Source organism: Mobula hypostoma, chromosome 5 (assembly GCF_963921235.1).
Source record: "Mobula hypostoma chromosome 5, sMobHyp1.1, whole genome shotgun sequence".
NCBI lineage: Eukaryota > Metazoa > Chordata > Chondrichthyes > Myliobatiformes > Myliobatidae > Mobula > Mobula hypostoma.
In genome coordinates this window covers 161,410,279-161,432,285 of record NC_086101.1, presented here as the reverse complement: position 1 = coordinate 161,432,285, position 22,007 = coordinate 161,410,279, and the positions used below count along the sequence as shown (strand labels likewise).

Below are 22,007 nucleotides of genomic sequence, written 5' to 3'. Positions count from 1 at the left end.
CCAAGTGCAACCTGACTGGTGTCTTAAAAAGCTTCAGCATTATCTCCTTGTTTTTATATTTTTATTCCCCTTGAAATAAATGCCAATATTGCATTTGCCTTCTTTACCACAGGCTCAACCTGTGAATTAACCTTCTGGGAGTCTTCGATGAGGACTCCTAAGTCCCTTTGCACCTCTGATGTTTTCATTTTGTCCCCATTTAGATAATACTCTGCACGATTGTCACCTTTTACCAAAATGCATTATCAAACATTTCCCAAGATCCATAGTAACCATCAACTACCTATCTAGCCATTCCATTCAATCAGGATGTGCTGTAAGAAGATAGTCATGCCACACATCAATACCAACCTCCCAAACAATTGTACCCATTGCAATTCACCTCCCATTGATAAAGGTCCATGGTATCCTTGCCCTGCACTCATCACCAGAACATCTAGACAATAATGACACCTACATTAAACTGTCGTTCGTTGACTACAGCTCCGCCTTCAATATTATAATTCCAAACAAACTCATCGCCACACTTCTCGACCTACGATTCAATATTTCTCTTTCTAGTTTGATTCTTGACTTTTTGACCTACAGACTGCAATCAGTAAAGATGGGCAGTAACACACTGACTGTGTTTATGCTCAACACAAGTGCCCTACATGCTGCATGCTTAACACCTTTCTTAACTCCCTATAATCTCACTGCTGCCAGATTTGTTCTTATTCCTGCTACTAGTTCGTAGATAACATCACCGCAGTGGGCCTTCTCTCAAATAATGATGAGTCAGAGTTCAAGAAGGAGATAGAGAGCCTAGTTACATGGCTTGTCACAAAAAAACTTTTACTCAATGTCAGCTGAACAAAATTTACCTTGTTATAGCTTTGCACCTTATTATCTATCTGCACTGCACTTTCTCTGCAACTGTAACACTTTATCATAGAATCATAGAAATTTACAGTACATTACAGGTCCTATCGATGTCCTGCTGTAACCTCTGACAACCCTCCAGACTATCTACGACACACCCAACTTTTGTGTCATCAGCAAACTTGCTAAGCCACCCCTCAACTTCCTCATCCAGGTCATTTATAAAAATCACAAAGCGGAGAACAGATCCCTGCGGAACACCACTGGTCACTGACCTCCATGCAGTACACGAACCATCCACAACCACCCTTTGCCTTCTGTGGGCAAGCCAATCCTGGATCCACAAAGTAAGGTCACCTTGGGTCCCATGCCTCATTACTTTCTGAATGAGCCTAGCAGGGAGAACCTTATTCAATGCCTTACTGAAATCTATATACACTACATCCACTGTTCTACCTTCATCAATGTGTTTTGTTACATCCTCAAAGAATTCAGTCAGGCTCGTAAGGCATGAGCTGCCCTTGACAAAGCCATGCTGACTATCCCTAATCAGATTATGTCTCTCCAAATGCTCATAAATCCTGCCTCTCAGGATCTTCTCCAACAACTTGCCCACCACTGAAGTAAGACTCACTGGTCTATAATTCCTTGGGTTATCTCTACTCCCTTTCTTGAACAAGGGAACTACATTTGCAACCTTCCAATCCTCTGGTGCTTCTCCCATCCCTATCGATAATGCAAAGATCAATGCCAGAGACTCAACAATCTCCTCCCTCGCTTCCCACAGTAGCCTGGGGAATATTTTGTCCATTCCTGGCAACTTATCTAACTTAATACCTTTCAACAGCTCCCGCACATCCTCTTTCTTAATGTCTAAACACTCAAGCATTTCAATCCACTGTACGTCATCCCCACAATTGCCAAGGTCCTTTTCACTGGTGAATACTGAAGCAAAGTATTCATTAAGTACTTCCACTTCCTCCTCCAGCTCCATGCACACTTCCACTATTGCATCAGATTGATCTTATTCTCACACAGCTCATCCTCATGCTCTTCACATACTTGCAGAATGCATTGGAGTTTTCCTTAATCCTGCTCACCAAGGTCTTCTCATGGCCCCATCTGGATCTCCTAATTTCATTCTTGAGCTCCTTCCTGGCACCCTTGTAATTTTCTAGAGCTCTAATAGAACCTAGTTTCTTGAACCTTTTGTAAGCTTTTCTTTTTAACTAGATTTTCTATATCCTTTGTACACCATGGTTCTTGAACTCTACCATCCATTTCCTGCCTCGCTGGAACATACCTATACAGAACGCCACGCAAATGTTCCCTGAATATTTGCCACATTTCTGCCATGTATTTCCCTGAGGACATCTGATCCCAATTTATGTTCCCAAGTTCCTGCCTAATAGCATCATATTTTCCCCTACCCCAATTGTCTGCTCCTATCCCTCTCCAGTGCTATGGTAAAGGAGATAGAATTGTGATCACTATCTCCAAAATGCTCTCCACTGAGAGATCTGGCACCTGACCAGATTCATTTCCCAATACCAGATCAAGTACAGTCTCTCCTCTTGTAGGCTACGTATTGTGTCAGGAAACCTTCCTGAACACACCTAACAAACTCCACCCCATCTAAACCCCTTGCTCTAGGGAGATGCCGGTCAATATTGGGGAAATTAAAATCACCCATCACACCAAACCTATTATTATTGCATTGTTCCAGAATCTGCCTCCTTATCTGCTCCTCAATATCTCTATTGGGGCATCCATACTAAACACCCAGTAGCGTTATTGCCCCCTCCCTGTTTCTGATTTTATTCTGCATTCTGTAATTGATTTTCGCTTGTACTGCTTCATTGATGTGATGAAGTGATTTGTATGGATGACATGAAAACAAAGTTTTTCACTGTACTCAGTAACCTGTACTAAAGTAACAGTAATAAACCAATGACAAAAGCGTCTGTACTGACAGTAATAAACCATTTAGTAGTACTATGCTAGCCAGTGATGTAGTGGCATTCACACCGGACTTCGAGGAGAATAGTCATGGGTTTGAGGCAAATGGTCCAAGGTTCGAACCTGGCTGGCTCCTTGCACGCTTTCCATCCATGCTGGGTTGAGCGCGAGCATTGTAAAAACAAACAGATGCCAAAGAAACAGCAAGGTTGAAACCCAAAGCACCAAAAGGCACAGAGGGGAACAGCAATTTACTAGCACTTTGTCTTTAGCCCTTTCTGTCTTGGAAATCTAGAGGACATAGTGAGTGAAAGTCTGCTGACAAAGAGTAGTGACAAAGATAGTTGATCCTGTCCGTTACGTGCAAAAGGCCAATGGTTCAGAACAGGATAATGCACATAAGGCAGAAGTGAATGATGAAGAGGCGGAAACGAGAAAGCGGAACAGTATCTGTTGCACACAGAAGCAAAAAAATTAAGAACAATGCATTAAGATACATTAATTGAGGGAGCACATAAATGTGTTCATAATTACTGTGACAAGTAATTTGTCATAGGCCAGGATATGCATCTAAAATATTTCAATCTTGCTCTATTGAAGCAGAGCAAACTAGTTTTGGGCAGGTATGCAGTCGGGACTTTCCAAGTTGTGAGTGAGGTGCACTATTAGTTTGCCCATCATAGTCATGGACCATTAATATGTACCTGTGATCAGGTGAATAGATTAGATTGAATCATTCTGATAGATGATTTTGTTACTGAAAGGGTTATTGCATCAGCTAACATTGAGATGCAGAAACCACTGGGGTATAGAGACCAGTCCAAAGAGTTAAGCACCAAGAGCTGGCAGGTACTGGCAGACCAGAGACACAACAGCAGCCCCAGTGGTATAGCTATGGAAAACAATAGTTCAATGACTATGATACAACTTGCACTAACAAAAGGATGAGAGTGTAGCAAATGTAGGTAGTTTTCTCCACAGGAGCATGCATGGTGAACAGTGTGTATCTAGTAAGGAGCAGTTACTTCTGTAGATATAACATGTAAAAAGTCCAACTGAGAAGAAATATAAAATGTGTCTGAAAGGGAAACAAAGCAGTTAAATGCAAGATTTCCTGGAGGGGAGATAAGATAGCAATTCAGCTTAGCATGCAATATATACAGGCTGAAGAGACAGTGAGAAGCTATACAGAAATATATTGTCAAGAATCATAGTGGCTTATATTTCATTAGAACATTTCATTTGACCTGAAATCTTCACTTGAGGTGGACAGAACTTCTCTGTGAAAGGGCAAAGCACATATTTGAGTAGGAAGTGAAAGGTGATGGGGAGATGAATCAGAATCAGTTTTAATATCACTGGCATATGTCTTGAAATTTGTTCTCTTTGTGGCAGCAGTACAATGCAATACATGATAACAGAAAAACAATGTGGATTACAGTAAGTGTGTGTGTATATATATATAGTTAAGTAACCAGCAACAATGAATATCAATCGAGACAGGTTATATAAAAACAACCAAGCATTTACTGAACACGGATAAACGAAAAAAAAACTAACGAAAACCTTAACCGGAAGTTAACGGCTATGCAGCCATTCAACAAATCGTCACTCGGCACTGGTTCTTAAAGCGTTAAATGCAAAAACAGTTCTTAAAGTAGTAAAGTCAGATATAGTTCTTAAAATGGTAAATTCGACAGTCCAACAGATTTATACTTTCAATTGGGAGAGACTTCTCTGGAGAAGGATTTCTTCATAGATGTGACTTTCCTGCTGGTCCTGTCCAAAGGATTCACGATGCAGAAAATAAACAGTTTAAAACAACTGACCTTAAATTCTAGACAGCAAACCTTTGCATGAACTACCTTACTCTTTTGGCAAGAGTTATTTTTGATGCTGGTTGCTACTCCTTCAACGAAGACGCAACAAGGTCGATCCTTTGTTAAACTGCTGAACGAAACCGATTCCTCTCAATCCTTCGGGTCGTATACTTTGATAAAGTCTTCACTCTCCCGTACTACTGCTGGAATAAGGTACATCAACACATCTAGCAAAAATTGCCAATCCAGCACTATTGTACTTTGCAACAGAACGTAACAACCGTTTTGAAAATGAAACTGCGTCATAAAAACAAATATGCAACAGAAACGGAGACACAGTACGTTCTAGCTGGAAATCTAGAAACTAAAAAACTAACTGCGTCATCTGGGGTCTTCCCTTATATACCCATGGTGCACATGTCATCACATGACCTCACATCGGCGAGAAAATTACATCAGGTGACCTCCAAAAGATCATTACATCATTCTCACAAAAAAAAATCACAGATCTCCTTGAGATATGTAACACCTCCCTCCAAAAAACAACTTTGGTCTCTTAAAGAACAAAATTTTAACAATTAAAAATTTACACAAAAAATACAAAGGTATAAAATTTAAAACATACACAATATATACAGTCTTATCTTTCAGCACTTTACAAACTAATATACAGTAGAAGTATTACAAATGTTAAAATACCAGTCCATGAAAACAAATTTTCTTTGTACATTTAACATCTAGATAGACAATCAGCGATCACATTATCTTTACCCTTAATATGAGTGATCAAAATATTGTACTCCTGTAACATTAAACTGTATTATTAAATTGGAGTTTAATTTCCTTAACCCTTTTCCTTAACAGTCACAGTGGCATGACCAAATTCACTTTTAGCTAAGTTAATAGTTAAGTTAGCTTTTGAAAGTCTCTCAAATAGTTTCTCCACCACAGTAATATGTGCTTTCCATATATTATTTCCTGTAACTAAATCATCAATATAAGCATCTGTATCTTTTAATCCCTGAATCACACTAATAATCATCCTCTGGAAAGTACCTGGTACATTCCTCATCCCAAATGGAAGAACATAATATTCATACAACCCAGATGGGGTTACAAATGCTGAAATCTCTCTACCTCTATCCGTCAATGGAACACACCAATAACCTTTTAACAAATCATTCTTTGTAAGGAATCTGGCCTGTCCAACTTTATCCACACAATCATCTACCCTAGGGATCGGATATGCACCAGCTTTTGTCACAGCATTCACGTTCCTGTAATCTGTACAAAACCTAATGCTATTGTCTGGCTTAGGCACCATAACACACGGTGAACTCCAATTCGAATTAGAATGTCTAATAATATCATTCTCTAACATATACATAATTTCTTGTTCAGCAAGTTCACATTTTTCCCTGTTCATTCGATACGGATGTTGTTTTATGGGTTTTGCATCTCCAACATCTACATCATGCGTAGCTATGGTGGTTCTTCTAGGAACGTCTGGAAATAAATCTCTATATTTAAAAATTAACTGTTTCATCTCCTCTCTCTGCTCTGGCTGTAAATGAGCTAATGTTTTCCAGAATTGTTGAATTTGGTAACCTGGCTGAAATAATGTTGGGTTTAAAATGAGTTTCAGATGAATCATCCATTAAGTTTTTATCAAGATCAGACTCATTATTGATCACAACAGTCATAGTAGGAGCTTCTCTCTCATAATACAGTTTTATCATATTTATATGACACAGCTGTGTTGTCTTTCTTTGATCTGGGGTTTTTACCACGTAATCTACATCATTTACCTTAGATTTAATCTCATAAGGACATGAAATTTAGCTTGTAATGGGTTCGTTTGCACTGGGAAAAGAACCAACACCTTATCTCCAGGCTTAAATGACCTCATCATAGCTTCCTTATTATACCAAGTCTTCATCTTCTCTTCGGCTAACTTTAAATTTTCCTTGGCCAAGCTAGAAGCTTTATACAATCTTGCTTTAAATTTTAAAACATAATCTAGCAAATTAGTGTGTACCTCTTTATTAATCCACTGTTCCTTCAACAAGGCCAAAGGTCCCCAAACTCTATGCCCAAACACGTTCAAAAGGACTAAAACCTAATGATTCCTGTACTGCCTCCCTTACTGCAAAAAGTAGTAAATGTATACCTTCATCCCAGTCCTTTTCATTTTCCACACAATATGTCCCAATCATAGTTTTTGATGTAGAATGAAATCTTTCCATGGCTCCTTGTGATTCTGGATGATAGGCTGATGAGATAATCTGTTTTACTCCCAGTTTATAAACTATCTGCTGAAACAATCCAGACTTAAAGTTACTTCCTTGATCCAATTGTATTTCCTTAGGCAACCCAAAATAAGTAAAGAATTTTATAAGAGCCTTTGTCACAGTTTTGGTTGTTATATTCCTAAGAGGTTCTGCCTCTGGAAACCTAGACGCTGTGCACATAATAGTTAATAAATATTGATGTCCAGTTTTAGTCTTTGGCAAAGGACCTACACAGTCTACAATGAGTTTTGAGAACGGCTCACCAAATACTGGAATTGGTTGCAGTGGGGCCACTGGAGTAAACTGATTAGGTTTACCCACAATTTGACACATATGACACGTTCTACAAAATAACGCCACATCTTGTCTTAAACTAGGCCAATAAAAATGTTTAGAAACTTTGTTCATAGTTTTCTTTACACCTAAATGACCACCCAAAGGGATACTATGAGCCATAGTTAAAATCTCATTTCGGTAAATTTTAGGAACTACAACCCGATGATTAACTTCCCATTCCTCACTAGCAGAAATTGTAGGTGATCTCCACTTTCGCATTAATACCCCCTTTTCAAAATAATATCCTACTGGTACTTTTTCAATTTCACTATCTGGAAGAGCTTGTTCTTTTAATTTAACTATCTCAGGATCTCTACTCTGCTCTGCCATCATCTCCTTCCGAGATAAAGACAAAACTTCCTGGTCAGACTTACCAACAAAATCCTTATCAAATAATGTAGGAAAGAAAGTTTCTGATATACCCTCAAAATTCGAATCTTGATTTGAACTGTCATGGGTAACAACCTCATCCTTTACATCAGTCTCTTTAGCCATAGCTCTTGTTACAACACAGGAAGAATCTGTGTTAGAATCCCTCTGTGGTTCCTCAGAATTTGAATTTATCGTCAAATGTACTTCAGGAAAAACTTTTCCACCTGCTAAATCATTCTCTAACAAAAGAGAAACATCATTCACAGGTAAACTGGATTGTAGTCTCACTTTAACAACCCCTTTAACTAATCCTGACCTTAAATTTACTCTATGTAAATGTACTGGCATAAGGGCACTCCCAAATCCTCTTATATAATTTACCTCACCAATGTCAGACTCATCACTAAACTTTAGCACACTGTCTAATATTAGCGATTGAGAAGCTCCAGTATCTCTAAGTATTCTTATTGGTACTGAATTGGATCCTTCTTTCAAGGATACAAATCCTTCTGTTATAAAAGTTTCATCTCCCTTCTTAACTTGGTCAGGCTCTAACACATCTTCATCAGTATTTTCTAAACCCCGTGAATTTATAGGTGTTTCAATATGCCGCACACAAGCATCTGGGACCACTTCTTTCTCTTTCTTTTTCAATCGACAGCAATTAGCTACTACATGTCCAGGTTCCTTACAATAATTACAAATAATACCAAAATATCTTTCCTTCACATGTCTCCCTTCATCCTTACTTTTCTCACTAACTTCAAGTTTAATTTCTGGTTTACCTTGACTCTCTGTACTGTTTTTCCTTTTAAAAGTCCTACCTGGAGAAAATTTATTCTTGTGAATTAAAACATATTCATCTGCTAATTTAGCAATCTCCTGCAATGTAGCAGAGTCCCTTTCATTCAAATATGTTCTCACTTCAACAGGAATGCTTCTTTTAAATTCCTCCTGCAAAATCAACTCTTTTAATTTATTATACTCCCCATTCACATTTTTAGAGGAAACCCATCTCTCAAAACACACAGATTTCTCATAGGCAAATTCCAATAAGTTTTTTCCACCGATTTCTTCAAACTTCTGAATCTTTCTCTATACGCTTCCGGAACCAACTCATATGCCTTTAATATGTGCTGCTTAACAATATCATAATCCAGTGCTTGCTCAGCATTTAAAGTTGTATCACTGGCCATTGCTCTTTCGGCCACTTTAAACTCAGAGCAACAATTTCGAAATACTGGAAATATTTGTCCACTTCAGCTTCCTTAAATGGAGGAGCCAAAATAACCTCACGACTAGAAATAAACTGTTTTGTAGAACCAGAAGACTGATTCCTGGACTTTAATTTCTGCATCTCTAATTCAAATTTCCTCAGGTTTTCAGCTTCTCTTTCTTCAAATTCCCTTTTTTATTAGCCTCCCTAGCCTCGAATTCCTTCTGTTTATTTACAGCTTCTAACCGACTTCTTTCCAAATCAGCTTCTAATTGCTTTAACTTTATTTGTTCAAAATGTGACTGCATTTCCAGATTATTCATTGGAAACCTATCTAACACCTCCTCATCAAACATTTTCAAAGTAATATAATGCTCAGCGATTTTTCTTTGTATGAAAGCCTTGGTGGAATTCTTCGTAATTCCTTTAATATCCAACCTCCTAGCAATCTCTAATACCTCAGGTTTTCTCACATTCACTAAAGACCCCGAGTCAGGCGTGTCCATAAACCCGTCAATATTCATTGTTGCCGAATACCACTCACACACCAATCAACCCAAAAGAAATTGGGTATTTCCCTTTTCCAAATCAAAATGGTAATTACCAGCACTTAAACTCAAAATCGGAACATAGCCCGTGAGCCCCCACAGATTATGTTACGTAACCAGCAACAATGAATATCAATCAAGACAGGTTATATAAAAACAACCAAACATTTATTAAACACGGATAAACAATTAAAAAAAAACAAACGAAAACCTTAACCGGAAGTTAACGGCTATGCAGCCATTCAACAAATCGTCACTCGGCACTGGTTCTTAAAGCGTTAAATGCAAAAACAGTTCTTAAAGCAGTAAAGTCAGATATAGTTCTTAAAATGGTAAATTCGACAGTCCAACAGATTTGTATGTTCAATTGGGAGAGACTTCTCTGGAGAAGGATTTCTTCATAGACGCGACTTTCCTGCTGGTTCTGTCCAAAGGATTCACGATGCAGGAAATAAACAGTTTAAAACAACTGACCTTAAATTCTAGAGAGCAACCTTTGCATGAACTACCTTACTCTTTTGGCAAGAGTTATCTTTGATGCAGGTCGCTACTCCTTCAACGAAGACTCAACAAGGTCGATCCTTTGTTAAACTGCCGAACGAAACCGACTCCTCTCAATCCTTCGGGTCCTATACTTTGATAAAGTCTTCACTCTCCCATACTACTGCTGGAATAAGGTACATCACCACATCTAGCAAAAATTGCCAATCCAGCACTATTGTACCTTGCAACAGAACGTAACAACCGTTTTGAAAATGAAACTGCGTCATAAAAACAAATATGCAACAGAAACGGAGGCACAGTACGTTCTAGCTGGAAACCTAAAAAATAAAAAACTAACTGCGTCATCTGGGGTCTTCCCTTATATACCCATGGTGCACATGTCATTATGTGACCTCACATCGGCGGGAAAATTACATCAGGCGACCTCCAAAAGACCATTATATCATTCTCACAAAAAAAAATCACAGATCTCCTTGAGGTATGTAACAATATATATATATATAAAAGTTAAATTAATTGGTATCAAAATGGTTGTTGTGATGCATCTAGTGTGGTAGTGTAGTGGGTAATGCTTGTTAGTCTTGCTTTCGCTTCCATCACTTGCTAGCAGTCTTGTGAGAAAGAGAGTTGAATGTGTAAGTCTCTCCCTACCAGTACGCAGCCTCTCCAACAGCAAGACTCATGTAGTGACTCCTCACGGGTGACACACAGAAACTGAGCTCCTTTCAGACTCAGGCTGAACTACAGAGGACGGGGAAGTGGTCTGGCCCCCACGCATGTAGCACGCAGGTCCGCCGGTGTGTGGACACGCTCTGGTGCTCATGACCCAGATCTCCAGCTATGCGTAAATAGTCCCACTGCCTTGTGGACAGCCTCGGGAGAGACAAAGGCTAGAGGAGTAAACACAGACAGAAAATCTGGAGTGGAGCCCCTAAAGCGGCTGGACATTATTGCCATCCTTCCCGCAGTTCCTGCAGCCAAGCTGGTGCCAAACGTATTGCTTCACAAGTTTTCCTTTGGACTACACTGGTGAGGCTGAGAGGGGTATCTTGACGACTGGGCATCTCAGGATCTCCATACCTTCCACCCAAGCTTATGATGTGATCGTCATCGCCCATTCTCCTTCAAGACAGATGGATGCCAACAAACCAGTTAAATTAAGTACGTAGAGCAAAATTAGAAATAAAAAGGCAGTGCTGATGGGTTCAGTGTTCATTCAGAAATTGGATGGCACAGGGGAGGAAGCTGTTCCTGAATCATTGAGTGTGTGCCTTCAGAGTTCTGTACCTCCTTCTTGATGGTAGCAATGAGAAGAGGGCAAGTCCTGGGTGTTCGGGGTCCTTAATGATGGATGCCGCCTTTTTGAGGCATTGCTCCTTGAAGATGTCCAGGATACTATGGAGGTTAGTGCCCATGATGGAGCTGACTAAGTTTATAACTCTCTACAGCTTACAAATTAATGAATAACATAACATGGTGGATTGTGCTGGAAATAAACTTGAAGATCAGAGTTGATTTTACAAATGTATTTTGTAATCAAAGGTAATTAAGATTCATGGGATGGATTAAATTGTTTAGCATAACCTCATAGTTACCTCTCAGTGTGTATGACCCACCTAGTAAATGATGAAGAGATGATTAAACAGATATAATTAATGCAACGGGGAAAGATCAGGCCATCAAAAGTCAGACAGTGAATTAATGTCATGTCTTGAATGTAGCCATATTATTACTAAAACATTATTATTCATAGATAGATTTCTAGAGCTTTACAGCATGGGAAAAGCCCTACAGTCCAATTTAACCAAACTAACTGAAAAACCAGCTATGCTAATCTCAAACCTGGTTGGCTTATATCTCTCTAAACCTTTCTTATCCATTCACCTTGCAGACTTTGTAATTATTCCTGCTTCTATCACCAGCTCTGGCAGATCATCCAATATACTCCACCTCTTTGTGCAAAATCTCATCCACAGATCGATCCTCTTTAAATTGTTCCCTTATCATCTTGAACCTGTGTTCTCTAGTTTTAGACACCTCCAACCTGGGGGGAAGACTGACTATCTACTGTATCTCTGACTCTTATAATTTTATAAACTTCTGAAAAGTCACCCTCAGTCTCCTTCACTTCAGGGAAAAACAATTCCAACTTATCCAATTATTCACTGTAACACAAAGCCTACAGGCCAGGCAGAACTCCTGTGAGTATTTTCTGTGCTCTCCAGCTTAATTAGAACCTTCCAATAAGGTGAAGAACAGAACTGCAGACAATGCTCCAAGTCCAGCCTAACCATCAGTTAGTACGACTGTAACATGATGTCCCCATTCTGAGATTCAGAGCCTTGGCCAGTGAAGGCACGCATACTACATCCCTTCTTCACCACTCTATCTCCCTGTGCATCACTTTGAGGGAAGTGTTTACTTGCATTTTCCTATTCAGTAACACTCCGCAGGGCCCTATCTATGCTCTGGCCTTGTTTACTCTAAAAAAATGCATTACTGCACTTCTGTCTGAGTTAAACTTTATCAGCCATTCTCTTGTTCACTTCCCTATTTGATCTGGATCTTGTAACTTTAGACAACCACTTTGCCTGACTTTACCACACATTTTCTTTCCCTTTTCTTTCTCTGGTTCTGCTTCTATAACAACAGAATTAATTGTAATTGTGAGAGATCCGTTCCTTCGAATGGCAGACTCCTGTTGGAAGTTTGTGCTGGATGATGACTTGTTCTATTGATTTATTTGAGTTATTCAGAAAAGGGAAGATTATGGAAAGGTGCCAGGGGAGAGTGAAATGGAGAGTGAGGTATGTGCATGTGTACTGCATATATGTGGGTGTTGTACGGGTGGGGGAGGGTTGGAACTGAGCAATGTTAGGATGTTTTGGCATGGGAGAATTACAGGATAAACTTAGCATGAAAACTGCCAGAATATTTTGTACAAACTTGCATGGTAAAGGTCCTGCCAAAATCCACTAGCTGCATATTGATATAATGGTATTTCTGTCTGAAAAATGACTTTGCCTCCTAACTTGAGATATCAACCCCTACGCTGCCTGCAACTCTGAGATTCCTTTGTCAGCACTTAAGAATGAAGTTTTGAAATAGCTGTCGCTGCTGCATATTATTTTGTCAGTTGTGCTCCATAGCTGAACTCTTGCAGAGAGGTTCCTTGGGCAATTTGCCCAGCAGTAACATGGCTAACTTTCTATTAGCATCTGCACTGGCGCCATCCTTCACTATCCTCGCATTAAATAGAAGGAAATGGTGCTGAGACCCCCTCCCCCCCATCCCCATCCCCACTTGTTTGCTCATTAAAAATTTTCAGAATCCAGTTTGTTATCACTAACGTATGTCGTGAGATGTTTTGCAGCAGCAGTTCAGCACAAAGCATAACAACTACTGTAAGTTACAGAAACAAATAAGAAATGAAAAAGACAAAAATCGAGGTAGCGTTCATGGATTTATGGACCATCCAGAAATCTGAGGGCAGAGGGAAAGAAGCTGCTCATAAAACATTGAGTGTGTGTCTTCGGGCTCTTGTATCTCATCCCCATTGGTAACAACACAAAGGGGGATGTCCCGGTCAGTGAGGGTCTTTAATAACGGATGCCGCCATAGATCGGTTGCTAGGGTTAAAAAAAAGCTCTCAATCTTTCAAAATAACTTTTTGTTTCTAATACGAGTTTTTTTTAACTATTTAAAGAAGATTAAAGGTCCTAAAAAAATTAAGATCTTGAAGTTACTACTTTTAAACTTTGTGCTGAACAATGCTAAAAACAGGGACAGATGTTCCTCAATCAGAGAACGAGAGCCAGTTGTCAATCAGATGTCTCCTTTTCCCTTTTGTTGTTGAGGTTTAGTTTGTCTTTTCCTGTTGGAACACTCCATACAAAACACAAGGCATTGCCATCCGGAATTCTTTAGTGCTTTTCAAATGATCGTAATAGGGATGTTGCTCCAGCTGAATTTCAGAGCTCTGCAACAACTTTGGACATCTCAAATCATCCCAAAGCAGTTAACATACTGCGAGGTCATTCTCATGTTTAGTTGCTGTTGCAGTGTGGGGAGCAAAGTGCAAACTCTGCGCAAGATCCCACAAAAGTCCTGAAGAAGGGTCTCAGTCGAAACATCGACAGTTTATTCTTTTCCATAGATGCTGCCTGACCTACTGAGTTCCTCCAGCATTTCGTATGTGTTGCCTTGGATTTCCAGCATCTGTAGACTTGCTTGTGTTTAAAACAAAAGTGATTTGCAGGATAAATATTGACGAGGATATTAAGGAGAGTCCGTTTAGAAAATGGAGAGTAGTTTCATTTATTCTAATTCAAACCAATTTCTTAAACCCTACACTACAGTTCCAACCTAGAGTTTTCAGGGTTGGAATTTGAGCCCAATCCTTTTGGCCTTTTATTTTTATTTATTGAGAGAAAAACTGCAGAAGAGCTAATTCCAGCCCAAAGAGCTGCCCCACCCCGCAACCCCCCCCCCGCCCTATTTAATCCTAGCCTAATCTCAAGACAATTTACAGTGACCAATTAACCTACTGGCCAATATATCTTTGGACTGTGGGAGGAAACCGGAGCACCCAGAGGAAACCCAAGCAGTTCATGGGGAGAACATACAAAGTCCTTACAGATGGTGCCGGAATTGAACTCCGAACACGGAACAGCCTGAGCTGTAATAGCGTTATGCTACCCGCTACACTCCTGAGGCTTAAAAGTAAGAATGCCAACAACTGAGCAACAGCAAGTGCACCATACAAAAACCACTTCCTGACTTCACTCTTGAATGTTCCCTGTTCTAAAATGAAGGCATTACCTCTTTTCAGAATTAATCAAAGGAAATAATTTTTCTGTGTCTTCTACATAAGACCATGAGACATAGAAGCAGGAGTAGGCCATTCAGCCCATCAATATCATCAAATCTCTCATTTTAAATTACTTCATTAAATTCAACAACTCATCTCAAGGATCTCAAAGTAAAATAATGACCCTTGGCTTATTAAAGATTTAAGCCTCTGCAAATTTCTGGTGAAATCGCCCTCATCACCAGGCCTACCTTGAGTCCGCTATCACTACCTGCTTTGATGGCCTTTGCTGACATCTCCGAAGCTTCAACTGGATGGAATGGTTGCAGTGAGTTAGAATCACTAGGTATTTCCTCAACACAGCATGAAATTTCAGATCAATAGGAATGGTATTATACTGAACTGTTCCAGGTTAACTGCTCCCCTGCTCCATGCCTGATGGTCAAGGGGAGCTAGCGTTCTCCCAGTTACTTCAATGAATGAGACTTTCTTACTTGATGCTTGCATTGGCCACCTAAGAGAGAAAATTAAGCTCACCAATGATTCACTTCATATTTATTTAGACATGTGTGTTTTAAATACTGGTGTATACTTGGAGGGAGTTCAAAGTAGAGTTCAGATAATGGCCATATGAGATTATAACTTTGTTTGACGATCATGCTTACCGTGGGAGGACCATGCAATTATCTGGTATTTTAGTTCTCTCTGTACTCTTGTGGAGGGTGGAATGGAATGCAGGGAATTTTAATTTACTTTCTGTTTGCAGTTGCAATATAAAAGGCAGGTCCTGTTGAATATATGACTTTGTGTATTAAAGGTAGCATTAATCACCAGAAATTTGTTAATACATTAGATTGACAATGAGCAATAAGGATACAACAAATAAAACCAGGTATTGTCCATCCCCCAGGCCTTTGTGTCTACTCCATTATTCAGTAGCCCTTTGGATCATTTTTACCTATGTTACTTCTCTATTAAATCTACTTCCCTCTCTCCCTCCCCCCTCTCTCCCTCTCTCTCTACCTCTATCTCTCTCCCCCTCCCTCTCTCCCCCTCCCACCTTTAGCCTTTCTCTCTCCACCCTCTCTCCATCTCCCCTCTCTCCCTCCCCACCTCTCCTTCACCCTCTATCCCTACCCCCTATCTCCCTACACCCCTCTCTCCCAACCACCCACCCCTCCCTCCCTCCCCCTCTCTCCCTCCCTCCACCTCCCTCTCCTTCCCTCCCTCCCTCTCCACCTCCCCCTCCCTCTCCACCTCCCCCTCCCTCCCTATCTCCCTCTCCCTGTCTACCTCCCTCCCCCTCTCTCTTCCTCCCCTACTCTCTCTTCCACTCTCCCTCCCTCTCTCACTCCCTCTCCCTCCCTCTCTCTCTCCCCTTCTCTCCCTCCCTCTCTCCCCTGTCTCTCTCCCTCTCTCTCCCCCTCCCCTCTCTCTCCCTCCCTCTCTCATGCTCTCCCTCTCTCTCCTTCTCTCTCTCTCCCTCTCTCTCTCTCCCTCCCGCTCTCTCTCCCTCCCCCTCTCTCCCTCCCTCCCTCTCTCCCTCACTGTCTCCCTCCCTCTCTCTTCCTTCCTCTCTCCCCCCTCTCTCCCTCCCTCTCCCCTCTTCCTCCCTCCCTTCCTCCCTCTCCTTCCCTCCCTCTCTCACTCCCTCTCCCTCCCTCTCTCTCTCCCCTTCTCTCCCTCCCTCTCTCCCCTGTCTCTCTCCCTCTCTCTCCCCCTCCCCTCTCTCTCCCTCCCTCTCTCACGCTCTCCCTCTCTCTCCTTCTCTCTCTCTCCCTCTCTCTCTCTCCCTCCCGCTCTCTCTCCCTCCCCCTCTCTCCCTCCCTCCCTCTCTCCCTCACTGTCTCCCTCCCTCTCTCTTCCTTCCTCTCTCCCCCCTCTCTCCCTCCCTCTCCCCTCTTCCTCCCTCCCTTCCTCCCTCTCCCTCCCTCTCCTTCCCTCCCTCTCTCTCTCTTCCTCTCTCTCCCCCTCCCTCTCTCTCCCTCCTCCTCTTTCCCTCCCCTCTCTCTCTCTCACTCCCCTCTCTCTCTCTCCCTCCCTCTCTCCCCGTACTGTCTCCCTCCCTCTCTCCCTCCCTCTCTCTCCCTCCCTCTCTACCCCTCTCTCTCACCTCTCTCTCTCCCCCTCTCTTTCTCCCTCCTCTCCCTCCCCCTCCCTCCCTTCCTCTCCTTCCCTCCCTCCCTCCCTTCCTCTCTCCCTCCCTCCCTCTCTCTCCCCCTCCCTCCCTCTCTCTCCCCTCCCTCTCTCTCTCCCTCCCTCCCTCCCCCATCTCTCTCCCCCCTCTCTCCCTCCCTCCCTCCCTTCCTCCCTACCTTCCTCTCTCTGTCCCTCCCCCTCTCTCGCCCTCCCTCCCTCTCTCCCTCACTGTCTCCCTCCCTCTCTCTCCCTCCCTCTCTCTCTCCCTCCTCCTGCCTCCCTTCCCTCTCCTTCTCTCTCCTTCCCTCCCTCCCTTCCTCTCTTCCTCCCTCCTTCCCTCCCTCCCTCTCTCTCTCTCTCGCCCCTCCCTCACTCTCTCCCCCTCCCTCCCTCTCTCCCTCCCTCACTCTCTTCCCCCCTCTCCCTCCCTCTCTCCCTCCCTCACTCTCTCTCCCTCTCTCCCTCCCTCTCTCCTCTCCTTCCCTCTCTCTCCCCCTCCCTCACTCTCCCTCCCTCTCCCTCCCTCCCTCCCTCCCTCTCTCATTGGTGTTTGACAGAATTTTTTTTGGGTGGGCTCTTTTAGGGTTTGTTTTGTGGCTGCCTGTAAGGAGACAAATCTCAAGGCCTAATATACATGCTTTGGTAATAAATGTACTTTGAACTTTGAAGATGGAAGAAGGAAGAGAGATAAGGCTAACACATAACACATATTTAAATGGGGAAAGAATTCAAAGTTCTGAGATGCAACGGGACTTGGGAGTCCTCGTACAGGATACCCTTAAGGTTAACCTCCAGGTTGAGTCGGTAGTGAAGAAGGCGAATGCAATGTTGGCATTCATTTCTAGAGGAATAGAGTATAGGAGCAGGGATGTGATGTTGAGGCTCTATAAGGCACTGGTGAGACCTCACTTAGAATACTGTGGGCAGTTTTGGTCTCCTTATTTAAGAAAGGATGTGCTGATGTTGGAGAGGGTACAGAGAAGATTCACTAGAATGATTCTGGGAATGAGAGGGTTAACATATGAGAAACGTTTGTCCGTTCTTGGACTGTTTTCCTTGGAGCTTAGAAGAATGAGGGGAGACCTCATAGAAACATTTCAAATGTTGAAAGGCATGGACAGAGTGGATGTGGCAAAGTTGTTTCCCATGATGGGGGAGTCTAGTACGAGAGGGCATGACTTAAGGATTGAAGGGCGCCAATTCAGAACAGAAATGCGAAGAAATTTTTTAGTCTTGCATGCACTGCTCTCTTGAGGTCTATCCACAGATTCTCGATGATGCTTAGGTCAGGGGACTGTGAGGGCCATGGCAAAACCTTCACCTTGTGCCTCTTGAGGTAGTCCATTGTGGATTTTGAGGTGTGATTAGGTTCATCATCCTGTTGTAGAAGCCATCCTCTTTTCACCTTCAGCCTTTTTACAGACGGTGTGATGTTTGCTTCCAGAATTTGCTGGTATTTAATTGAATTCATTCTTCCCTCTACCAGTAAATGTTTCCCGTGCCACTGGCTGCAACACAAGCCCAAAGGATGATCAATCCAACCCCGTGCTTAACAGTTGGAGAGGGGTTCTTTTCATGAAATTCTGCACCCTTTTTTCTCCAAACATACCTTTGTTCATTACGGCCAAGTTCTATTTTAACTTCATCAGTCCACAGGACTTGTTTCAAAAATGCATTAGGCTTGTTTAGATGTTCGTTTGAACCTTTTCAATAGAATTTTTTGGCCGCAATGAGCAAAGGTATGTTTGGAGAAAAAAGGGCATGACCAAAACATATGAGTTAAAGAAGCTATCTCAGAGTGACATCTATCACTAATATGATTTATATGAGAGTAATAACGAGCTAATTTATCCTTAGACGTATGGGCCCTATGTACTACTTTAAAGTGTATCAGCGCATGTTTAGCACATATAGAGGATGAATTAGCTAATTGAAGAATTTGGTCCCATTTTTCAATAGGAAGCTTAAGTTCCCTTTCCCAATCATTCTTAATTTTATTAGATAAGTCTGGATATATTTTCATAATTATATTATAAATGGTTGCTATTATACCTTTCTGGAAAGGATTTAAATCTAAAATTTTTTCAAAAATATCCTTTGGATATAGATTCGGAAAGGTAGGAAGAACAGTATTTAAAAAGTTTCTAATCTGTAAATATCTAAAGAAATGGGATCCAGGCAAATTATATTTATTAGATAATTGTTCAAAGGATAATTAGACGTGTCATTTATGATCCTTCTATTAATTTCGAAAAGACTTGGAGGCCATTTATTCAACACTTCCATATGATGTAATTTGACCTTTTCCAAACCTATTCTATTAATTTCAAACATATGGAGAGAGGAGCGGAGGTAATGACACTAATGGTCCTATTTGACGTAACATAACAGCCCATGTCTTTTCTTTTCTTAGTTTAGTCGCTTCATATTGTTTAGTTTTTTTTGTTTTTTTTTCTTTTTCCATGCTACTTTTACATTTTTTTATTATATTCATATTCGTATTTTGCAAGACTTTGGGAGGTTTAATATCCGTGTGTTAACTGAGTTTATATTTTTATATGCTAATTATTAATAATGTAATCCCAATAGCTTTGTATTAATATTATGTTATGTTTAACATTTTGACATCAATAAAAAGATGAGAAAAGAAAGTAAACATCATCGAAAATCTGTGGATAGACCTCAGAAGAGCAGTGCATGCAAGACGGTCCAAGAATCTCACAGAACTAGAAGTCTTTTGCAAGGAAGAATGGGCGAAAATCCCCCAACAAGAATTGAAAGACTCTTAGCTGGCTAGAAAAAGCGTTTACAAGCTGTGATACTTGCCAAAGGGGGTGTTACTAAGTACTGACCATGCAGGGTGCCCAAACTTTTGCTTCAGGTCCTTTTCCTTTTTTGTTATTTTGGAACTGTAAAAGATGGAAATAAAAAAAATTTTCTTGCTTAAGATATTAAAGAAATGTGTCATCTTTAACTTTATGCCTTTTGAAAATCAGTTCATCTTTTACTCACTTAGCAATTCACGGTAACAGAAATTTTGACCGGGGTGCCAAAACTTTTGCATGCCACTCATTCCACCGAGATGCAGCACAGAGCGTCATAGGAAGTCATTCCTGCCTGTGGCCATCAAACTTTACAACTCCTCCCTTGGAGGGTCAGACACCCTGAGCCAATAGGCTGGTCCTGGACTTATTTCCTGGCATTTACATATTACTATTTAATTATTTATAGTTTTATTACTATTTAATTATTTATGGTGCAACTGTAACAAAAACCAATTTCCCCTGGGATCAATAAAGTGTGACTATGACTATGTACTTAGATAATAAATTTACTTTGAATTTTGAACTTTGAACAAAAGTTTGCTTTCACAATATAAAGTTTTAAATAGTGGGGGAGTGTGAGATTTAGATAAGTGCCATGAAATTTTTTACAGGAAATGTTACAATTAGTTTAGCAACCCAACTAAAATGATGGCAACTTAACCAGACCAGCAGGTAATCATATTGTGCTGAAATATCAGCTCATTATCAGAAAGACGATCAAAACATAATGATATGGGTAGCAAGATCAGAGAGTGGAGTGCATTTAATAGAAAGTGTAGCAGTTTAAGAGATAGAAGTAAGTAAAAATAGCTAAAATTCCCAATTTAATGTTATTTAAATGCATGAGGCATTCAGGAAATGATAAACATGTTTCAAGGTGATTAAGGTTGGTGCAGTGTATTTGATGTTCCAGAAAGGTAAGCAGAATAGAAAACTTCACCTGTGAGTCGACTGGGGTGATATACTGCGTCCGGTACTCCCGATGTGGCCTTCTATATATTGGCTAGACCCGACGCAGACTGGGAGACCGCTTTGCTGAACATCTACGCTCTGTCCGCCAGAGAAAGCAGGATCTCCCAGTGGCCACACATTTTAATTCCACATCCCATTCCCATTCTGACATGTTTATCCACGGCCTCCTCTACTGTAAAGATGAAGCCACACTCAGGTTGGAGGAACAACACATTATATTCCGTCCGGGTAGCCTCCAACCTGATGGCATGAACATCGACTTCTCTAACTTCCGCTAATGCCCTACCTCCCCCTCGTACCCCATCCGTTATTTATTTTTATACACACATTCTTTCTCTCACTCTCCTTTTTCTCCTTCTGTCCCTCTGAATATACCCCTTGCCCATCCTCTGGGTTCCCCCCCCCCACCGTCTTTCTTCCCGGACCTCCTGTCCCATGATCCTCTCGTATCCCCTTTGCCAATCACCTGTCCAGCTCTTGGCTCCATCCCTCCCCCTCCTGTCTTCTCCTATCATCTTGGATCTCCCCCTCCCCCTCCCACTTTCAAATCTCTTACTAACTCTTCCTTCAGTTAGTCCTGATGAAGGGTCTCGGCCTGAAATGTCGACTGTACCTCTTCCTAGAGATGCTGCCTGGCCTGCTGCGTTCACCAGCAACCTTGATGTGTGTTGCCAGAATAGAAAAGGTTAGGTTTGAGAGTGAAGGATGCCAAACAGCATTGTGGATGTAACTTCACCAGAAAGCCTAAGGCCTGCTTCTGTCCTGTTCTTTCCTCCAACTCTATGGCTGTATGACAGCAGTGATTTATAACTTCCACCCTCTCAATGACAATTAGGGATGATCAATAAATGTAGTCCAGATCGCAAAAATTAATATAGAAATAAATCACCATTGAGAATGGCCAATCGCTATGTAGTGTAAAATAAATAATGAGGCCTTGTAATAAATGTAATGTAATGAGAATGAACAAATGTAATTGTAAATGATAATATTGAACTAATTGTGAAGACCAGTTAACAGAGACATTCACAGTTATGTGATTCTGGACCTATATTCATAATCACCATTAATGAAAGTCAAGCACCTGATTATTGCCCTGCTCACAACCCACTAAATCCAAATATATTAAACATATAACTACATATGTACCCAAATTCATTAAAAATTTCACCAAATAATTGTTCTGTGCAACAAAACAAAACAAATTTAGCCAACTTGTTTATTGCAAGTAATTAATTACCTGACTGTCAGTTTGATGTGTGTCTTTCCCTCTGAGACACAAGTTCCACAAAATAGTTTCTGTATTTTAGATAGCGATGCAGATCAACTATTTTATGTGTTGAAACTGTGGAAA

At 41.1% G+C, this 22,007-nt stretch overlaps 1 protein-coding gene across 4 annotated transcripts in view; it reads left to right on the top strand.

Moving 5' to 3' along the window:
• Positions 1-22,007, top strand: part of LOC134347113 (beta-1,3-galactosyl-O-glycosyl-glycoprotein beta-1,6-N-acetylglucosaminyltransferase 4-like) — a 166,687-nt gene that overhangs the window by 47,312 nt on the left and 97,368 nt on the right. Inside the window, exons 1-2 of one of the 4 annotated variants that reach the window (XR_010018083.1) lie at positions 12,128-12,714; positions 19,495-19,767. The exons of 2 other annotated variants lie outside the window; for them this stretch is intronic. The gene's annotated coding sequence lies outside the window, so the exon portion shown is untranslated. Of the gene's footprint in view, positions 1-12,127; positions 12,715-19,494; positions 19,768-22,007 lie in introns of those variants that run through there. One more of the 4 variants, XR_010018086.1, reaches the window with a different exon arrangement.